At 37.3% G+C, this 8962-nt stretch overlaps 1 pseudogene across 1 annotated transcript; it reads left to right on the top strand.

Moving 5' to 3' along the window:
• Window positions 1-1090: 1090 nt before the first annotated feature.
• LOC145784518 (sphingosine-1-phosphate lyase 1 pseudogene) lies at window positions 1091-4934 on the top strand (annotated as a pseudogene). Its single transcript, XR_014291016.1, has 2 exons — window positions 1091-1204; window positions 1709-4934. The product of XR_014291016.1 is annotated as a sphingosine-1-phosphate lyase 1 pseudogene (transcript).
• Window positions 4935-8962: the final 4028 nt, after the last annotated feature.

Here is an 8962-nt window from a genome sequence, read left to right as displayed (position 1 = left end):
ATGATCCGTTAGGTGAAACAATTTGTAAAGGCTTCAGATAGTAATAACTAGATTTGATTTAATTTGCTCTGCTTTGCTTTTTTGCTTAGCATTGAGCACTTTTTGTAGTATTAATAGTTTTCATTGTTTTAGATTATATTATAGATTATATTATAGTATATATATTATATTATTATTATAGATTATATATATACGGTAGATTATATTATGTTTTCTAAGGTTCTGGCGCTGAGTTATCTTGACACTTTAATTGCATATCATAAACCCGCCAGAACAATAGCATTCCAGCATCAATTGCATTCCAATAAGACACAATAAGGCAATTACAGCTCCCAGTCGCAGCTGCTGGAATTATTTACTTATTTGTGTAAATGAAGCCCAAAAATTTAAATAAATTTAAAACTTGCTTGAAAATATTCTGTTTTACTGAACATTCTGACTGATAGTATTGCCTGGTGAACAGTTTTTCTCTGTAATGACTGACAGTATTTTTTTATCACCATCATCATGTACATTGTACAGTGCCCAGAAGCGTAGTTTACACTGTGCATGTGGCACTATATAAATATTGTTAATATTATACTTGAAGTTTCTTTGTTCATTCAGTCAGGTGCTAAACCGACTGGTTTGTTTGGTTGATTTTTAATCTTTATCCTCAGACTGACAAAGCCTTTCATAGGTTATTCATTGTAGTTTTGTACACTTATAATGGCTTTTGACACAAGGTTGGTTACCGCGATCAGCAGAGTGAAGTTTCCGATTGTTGAAATGTTGTTACCTGGAAATTATTCTATCTACTAGGTGCCGATGAATCGGGAGCAATCCTAAAATGCATTGTTCAAGCGCACACTCCCAGAGTCGAGCCAGCATCACATGACCTTGAGTCAGGTGCTTAACCACTGAGCTAACGGGGCGGACTGAGGAATCAAAGCAGGCTTATACCATGGGTAGACTTGTAGGCTTATCTAGGTATTGGAATGTTTCCACAACCACTTGTACACAAGTTGATTATCACATGTTTATTCTTTTTAGATTTGGCAAGACCTTTGCTATCATGTTTCTGTTTAATATTGATGTTAAAATGTTTGTTGGTGTTTTGATCAAGTATTAAGTTTTCTTTTATTATGTTTTATGAATTTGTTGTGCACTGCTGTCAGCCAAATGTTTATGATGATGTTTAGACACTGAAGTTTGTTTTGTCAAGGTATGTTAAAATATTCTATCTTACACTAATATTGTTTAGAATGTCTGTTGATTTCCTACTTATAGTATTGCACTACTATTTATTTTACACAGTAAAATATTCCATGTGGGGCACCTTAACCTTTAACTTAAACAACTGCATGTTTTTTTCGGTGCCTTCCATATGAATAAAAGAAATATATATGTTATATTTTCTGCTATGTGTACATTCAAATGAATGCAGAGCTATGTCAAAATAAAATTGATTGATTGATTATAAAGAAAGAATAAAATCTTTGGAATAGAAATTTAAAAAGAAAGAATGTAATCTTTAGTTTGATAATACTTTTTTAGTTTGAGTTTGTAGAAATCTGTATGATAATTGTAGCCTACAGTAAGTACAGTAGGAAATAGCATAGTTTTTTACAGCTTGTCCTAACAAAAGTTATGAAAATTAAAGCATGTTTTATTTTATTCATTAAATTATAGATTTTATGTTCTTACCTAGTTTTTGTTTTATTTCTAGTCAGCACAATGGGTATTGAAACTATCATCACATTTGTTTATCAAGAAATTTTACAAGCTTTAAGTCAAATTGAAGAAGCCATCAACCAAACATTGTATGAAGTGGAACCATGGATCATTATTTTCACTACAGCTTCTGCAATTTTTGTTTCACAGTGGGTTTATTCTAGTTTGTGGAATGATACAAGTCAAAATTTTTCAAAAAAAGTGAAAGCTACATTCTTTTACTACGTGAAAAAGTTGCCTGTAATTCATGGAATTGTGCAAAAGAAAATGAAAGCAATTCTACAGGATGTATCAGCAAAGAAATTATTTCTTCTTAAACCTGGGATGTCATATCTGCACCATTTACCTCATCAAGGAAAAAAGAAATCAGAAATATTGAGTGAAGTCAACGAGTACTTATCGTTAGACACTGTTGACTGGAGTCAAGGAAACGTTTCTGGAACAGTATACTGTGGTGACTCAGAATTGACAGATGTTGTATCTGGCGTTTATCATAAGTTTGCTTGGTCTTATCCTCTTCATTTTGATGTATTTCCTTCAGCAAGAAAAATGGAAGCTGAAGTTGTTAGAATGTCTTGCAATCTGTTTCGAGGAGATCCCATTACGTCTTGTGGCTGTGTCACTGCAGGTGGAACAGAAAGCATTCTTTTAGCATGCAAAGTATACAGAGATTGGGCGTATGCCAATGGCGTAAAAAAGCCAGAAATGATTTGTCCTATCAGTGCTCATGCTGCTTTTGAAAAGGCTTGTCATTATTTCAATATAAAAATGATTCACATCTGTGTTGATCCAATCACACGAAAGGTTGATCTTCATGCAATGAAGAGTGCAATCTCTAGAAAAACTTGTATGCTCGTTGGTTCTGCACCTCAGTATCCCCATGGGGTTATTGATCCCATACAAGAAATTGCTGAGCTCGGTTCATATTATGGTATACCTGTTCATGTAGATGCATGTCTTGGGGGATTTCTATTACCGTTTATGAAAGAAGCTGGATATCCCATATCTCCATTCGATTTTTCAGTACCAGGGGTAACCAGCATATCTGCTGACACACATAAATATGGCTATGCTCCGAAAGGAACGTCTATCATTCTATATTCTTCAAAGAAATGGATACATTATCAATACTTTGTAACTCCCGATTGGCAGGGGGGTATTTATGGTACCCCAATGTTTGCTGGAAGCAGAAGTGGTGCTGTGATCGCTGCCTGTTGGGCCACCATGGTTTTTATTGGCCGGGAAGGATACATCAGCAAAACGAAGAGTATAATCAATATAGCAAGGTACATTGAAGAAAGGCTTCGTGGTATTGAAAATATTTTTATCTTTGGGAAGCCGGAGGTAAGTGTTGTAGCCTTTGGAAGTCATGACTTTGATATACTGCTCCTTTCAACTGCCCTGATGAAACGGGGTTGGAACCTCAATAATCTTCAGTTTCCTCCAAGCATTCACTTATGCTGCACTATGCTTCACACCCAAACTGGTGTTGCTGATAAATTCATTCATGACGTCCAACAATGTGTTTCTATCATTTTGCAAGAACCGTCCGCTAAATTAACTGGTGCCTGTGCCATGTATGGAATGGCACAAACATTACCTGATCGTTCCATTGTTTCTGAAGTAGTGTGTGCAATCTTAGATGCCTGTTACGATACCAGTGTGAGCAATTAGACGATAATGAAGTTCATTAGTGCAGTAGTACACCCATATTATGTATAGATTGGTTTTATTGCACAATTTTATCTATTGAATGAATTCGTTAGATTTTGTTTTGCAAGCATACAAGTTTTACATAGTTTTATTGAGATTTGCACTTTAAGTTTAAACTATGCTGCAGAGTTGTAGGCAATTCTAACATCTTCACCCCGAGGTAGGCTCAAATTTTTTTCACAAATCAAGTGGCGAAGCCAACCCGATCTATGTAAAGATCACAAAATTCAAACCAAAATCTGATATGATTATTTTGCAATAATCCAAACCCGACCCTTATATCTCGGCCCAATTTTCAACTCGGCATTATTGAATTTCTAGTGTTCTTCACAGCATTGTTCATTGTATGTTTCTTATGCAACTTTGGGCAAGCAGTGCAATATTTTTCTCTTATGTAGTGCACTCGTACAGTACCTCATTTGAATCGTTGTTTGTGTCATGCATGTGCAATAGTGTACTGTGTGAGTGTGACCTCCACGATTCTCACATTTACCTCTATTGTCTGTTTCTACATATTGTCTATATGTTGTTTAAAGAGAAGTAGATTACCTGCTGCGCTAATAGAAAACAGCGCATTTGCATACATCGATTCACCTTTGAAATAGTTTGAACTGCAACGCACTGATGAGGTGTAACTCTCTCAATCAGAAAAGTTTGCCATTTTTACATTATTTTCCATCGTAGTTGAAACTGTGCCAAAAAAGTTTTTGCTGGCTGGGATGACTTTTTTCCAAGTTTTTTCGCTGAAACACTCATTTTCAAAAAGTGTGGTGTAGCCTAAACACAAAATGGGCGCAACAAAACATACACACTAACTACCGTAGCATTGTTTCACACGCTGCATTGTATATGCACATTTAGCGTACCGGTAGTGTCAATCGTGCAAGAACCGCTCACCACTTCAATCGCCACGAGATCCTTCATTTCCTGAGCCTGTTTAAAACTGCACGAGGGTATTTGATCGCTTTACGCTGCCTGTGTAATGGTTTGATTTTGTGGTAGGCTACGGGTGGTTTGTTAAGCAAGAACGCTTCATTCATAATAAGTAAAACGCTTGATAGGCACGGCACGAGAGTCGTAACACTTAAAAGGTTGAAAAAGTCGCTCGCCGTGTCTTTTACAAGTCACCCGGCAGACTAATTTTTATTGCGGCAATTATTGAAAACAAATTCAAAGATGATTGGCATTATAAAGAAACTTTACGAGTTGATAACATGTCGTAACACCTTGAGATTAAGTTTGCAAATTGTTTGTGAAGTTTAAACACGTCAGAAAAAAAATGACTTTGCTGATCTTTGTTTGATCGAGTATAAGAAAAAAAATATCTAAAAACGCCTTAATCGATTAAACATGAACTTGTCAAGCCTTTCAGTGAGTGTTTATCTCTTGCCTTCTGTTTTTTACCTTATAGTTTTATGCAGACCTTTTTATCGATAACTCATTTGCCTGGTTTGTGTCAGTTGTGCATCTGTTCCTTTAGTTTTGCACCTTATTCAGAAGAATATCACCTTATGATGGATATACTGGTTGTTAGTTCGTTGAGTCATTAATGCAAGAATCTTTAGTGGCACAGTGGAGTCCAGTGCGATTTCCAGTACCTACGAGTCTCAATATCTTCTACTTAACCTTTGAAAACTGTAGTTTTGGATCATTTGTTTATTTTTAATCTAAGATATTTAGTAAGTTAGGAATGGTAGACGATCCACCGTCCCTATCATAAGCACATTATAGCAGCACTTTGTCTGCCCCGTTAGCTCAGTGGTTAAGCGCCCTTCTCAAAATCAAATGGCGCTAGTTCGACTCTTGGAGTGTGCGCTTGAGCAACGCATTTCAAGGATTGCTCTCTATTCAGCGGCACCTAGTGGATGGAATAATTCTCTGGCAACAACACTGTCAATCTCGGTGACCGGGCCTGCGTCAATGATTCAAAGCCTCTACAAGTAAGCCATTGCGAAAATGCCAGGATTAAGCTATCAAAGAAGCTTTCCTCGTCCTAGAACAAATATCAAATCAATCAATTATACAGTATGTCAGTCATTTTGTAATTGTTTGTAAATATTTCTGTGGATGGTTAAGAAACACGCGATAACGTGACGGTAGTCTGCGTATACAAACAAACGATAATGTGCTTGAAAACCTCATAATTTATTTTTAAATCGACGACTTAAAGCATAGTGAGGACCGAGTAAGTTAACTTCCGCTCTTTCCCTTGTTCACGTCACGGAAAGAAAACATATGCCAGCACAAAGTCTACGCATTGAAATGGCTTGCGAGTTAACCTTCAAAGGTCACCAAACTTTTTTGAGAAAGGGTCGAGTGACTGTAAAAAAAGGCTCGCGGGTCGGAGAACCCATAGCCGTAGGAAAGTAAAACATTTTGGGGGGCCAACAAAATTTTCCCAGATTGTGTCTTTGCAAATATACTTTCAAAAACGCAACATTCAATTCAATTTATTTTCTTTGTTGGAAAACAACAGCTATGATAAAGGTACCAACAGCTTACGGGAATAAAACCAACAAAAGGAAACGGCAGCAAAACATAGCATCTTTTCACATATAAGCTAGGTGGGCAATTGCCCACCTAGTCCCTTTGCTTGCCCCCTTAGCCCTTTCTTTGCCCCCCTAGTTTGAAACTAGGTGGGCAATTTTTAAGACTTAATTTTTGTTTAAGTTAGATCCAAGTTAAAGAATGAACAGCTAAAAGGAAAGCTTCAGCATACATTTAGAACTTATGAGCCTACCTTTGACCTTAGCCTACTTATAATATCCTTAATGTTTCATTTAAGCAGATTAATTATCAATTTGTGTTGTGAGTAGGCCTACCTCAAATTTTGTGTGAGATTCCAAATGTCTGAATTACCAAAGTTTTCAAAATAAAATACCAGCTCTTTAGAATCAAGATGTCTATCTTTTGTGAAGCGAAGTAACAACAACATACTCTTGCTTGGCGATGAAAACAAGTGGCCTCGTTTATCAGGCATTGTTAAAGAAGTCAAAAGTGTTGTTAAAGGAGCTTGGCCTGGTATGTAGCGTTGTTTGACTAATTTTGTTGCTGCGGTATTCTAAGATAAATATTAACAACATGTAGCCTAACGCTGGATACTGGGTACGAAATGCGTCCTTTTCTAGCATTAAGAATCAACCTACTTAAAATTTTATTAGTGCGGCCCGCCAAAGCTCTTTTTAGTGCCAAACTGGCCCGCGTGCAAAAAAGGTTGGTGACCCCTGGGCTAAGCTATTATCATAGTTGTTTCTTTTTACTTTAGTACAAGAGACCTCTGCAACTAAATGTTGCTAGATTAAATTTTATTAGGCCTACATTATTATTTATAAAATATTGTGGCAGGGATGAATATAGGAATCAATTATGTGTCTCAAATGTTTAGTCTAGGTATTATGCCTTTTTACCCACAATTTGCCTGAGAAATCTATATTTTTGAGCTTATATATTTTACGCTGGGGAAAAAATGCCCTTTTTTCTATCATTTACGCGCGAAAAGTGCCCTTTTTAACATAACTCTCGCGCTAAAAGTGACCTTTTTTGAAAATTTGCCCACCTAGTCCCAATTTGTGAAAAGATGCTATGCAGCAAAACCAAAGAAGTTTAAAACGTGCATGCGATGTAAATTTAAAGGATACGTCAATGAAAGTAAATTTAAGCACGGCCACCAAACCTAACAGTTTAAAATAGATGAATTAGTTGAAAGAATCAGTTGCATCCACATACCTAAAGCAACTGGAGGTCTGTGTCACGATTTCTTTCTATCTCTTACCAGGAAAAAGACTTGGAAAGGTTCAATGACGTAGTTTAATGGGTCAAACCGAAAAGCAGTCAATTAAATGTCGAATAATTCTACTAGTGAAATGATAATCTGACTTCTTGAAAAACTTTAACGAACGGCTCCTCAAATAACTCTAATTTCTGCATCAACTACCAATCCACAACTCATAGCACAACTCTCATAACCAACTCAATAATAATCATCATAATAATCATCAACTCATCATAATAATAATAATTTACACAAACTACACCACTATTTATATAGTTGGTTGTTCAGTCCAGTAACTTCGAGAAGGTGACGTAGTATTGCATCACACGAACTCATCGTCGGTCACGTAGCATTGAGCGGCATAAACAAGCAAGTTTAAAGAAATCTAAAGAATGTCACGTAGGGGTAGAGGACTGTTACATAATACAGATTTCGTAATCAGAGGTCCATTCGTAAACAACCTTGTGACATCATGACAAACGATATTGGCAATTGTGAAAACAACAGAACGTTCCAGATACAGAATGATTTAGAATTACGTTGCAGAACAACGACTTCACAATTAGAGGTTACTACTGGTCATTGACCGATAATAACATACCGCTCAAGAATTCCATAATGAAAACAGCACATTCTGTCAAGACGCAAAGCAGCCCGACGCGAGGCTTTGCACATTGATTGTGACATACGCCCCCCCTTAGAATATTGTTGCAAACAATATAACAACACAATCAATACAAAACATATTACAAAAACAATTAATTACTCATAAGTCCATCGTTGCATGATCTACCAACGATAGCTTTTCTCAAAACAATAGTCACGTTTTCTGCGAAAGTTTCCATCGTCCTCAATGACTTCAGTGCACCGGCGAGCAAGATGACCCATCTTCTTACATCGGAAACACCTCCTCTCCGGACAGTCCTTGGCGAGATGACCTTCTCTGTGACAGTTGTAGCAGGCCTTTTCATCAAAAGGGCAGCTCCTGGCTATGTGTCCAATCTCCCCACATCGGTAGCAATGGTTGTCACGGCAACGTCTATTTTCCGAATGTCCGCCGTCAGCAACGCACTCCCTGGCGAAGTGTCCGCGTCTACCGCATCTATAGCAAACTCCAAATGGTCGTCGCCTGCCTCTTCTCCTCGGTTCTTCGCGCTCATTGTATCCATGACCGTGAGATCGTCGCTGATTATCTGCAGAACAATCTCGAGCAAAGTGACCATTCTTGCCACAAGAATAACAAGTAACTTCAGAATCTCTCTCAATCACATTTCCGATTATAAGATCAACTAAAGATTTTTGTAAACATAACGCTTTCACAGTCCCACTACAATATGGAGTTTCGATATATATCTTCGCTAACGGTCCTTGGATTGAAGTGTTATTTATTGACATCACAATTCCAGTTTTTCCCGTTAATTGACTGTCTTTAACCAAATCTCTCCTCACCATTATACCCGTAGAACCAGAATCACGTAAAACTTTTACCTTTTTGTTTCCAACTTTTCCATCTACTACTGGCAGGTAATCTTCAGGTATTATTTTTCCGCAAACATCTTCATCCGGTTTCTCCTCCCCAAGCGTGGGTTCAGGAATCATTAACGCACAACCGCATCGATAAACGTCCGTGTCTTTATCTTTTCCAGACTGATTGGATCGGGAAAACGACTTGTCCTTGCATTCCTTCGCTTCATGTCCTTGCCTATTGCAACGATTGCACCACTTCCTCGATTCCTGATGATTTCTGTTAGTCTTCCTCCGGCA

This window comes from Aplidium turbinatum, chromosome 15, assembly GCF_918807975.1.
Source record: "Aplidium turbinatum chromosome 15, kaAplTurb1.1, whole genome shotgun sequence".
Taxonomy (NCBI): Eukaryota; Metazoa; Chordata; class Ascidiacea; order Aplousobranchia; family Polyclinidae; genus Aplidium; species Aplidium turbinatum.
Note: the sequence above shows the minus strand (reverse complement) of the source record. Positions and strands in the feature narration are given on the sequence as shown.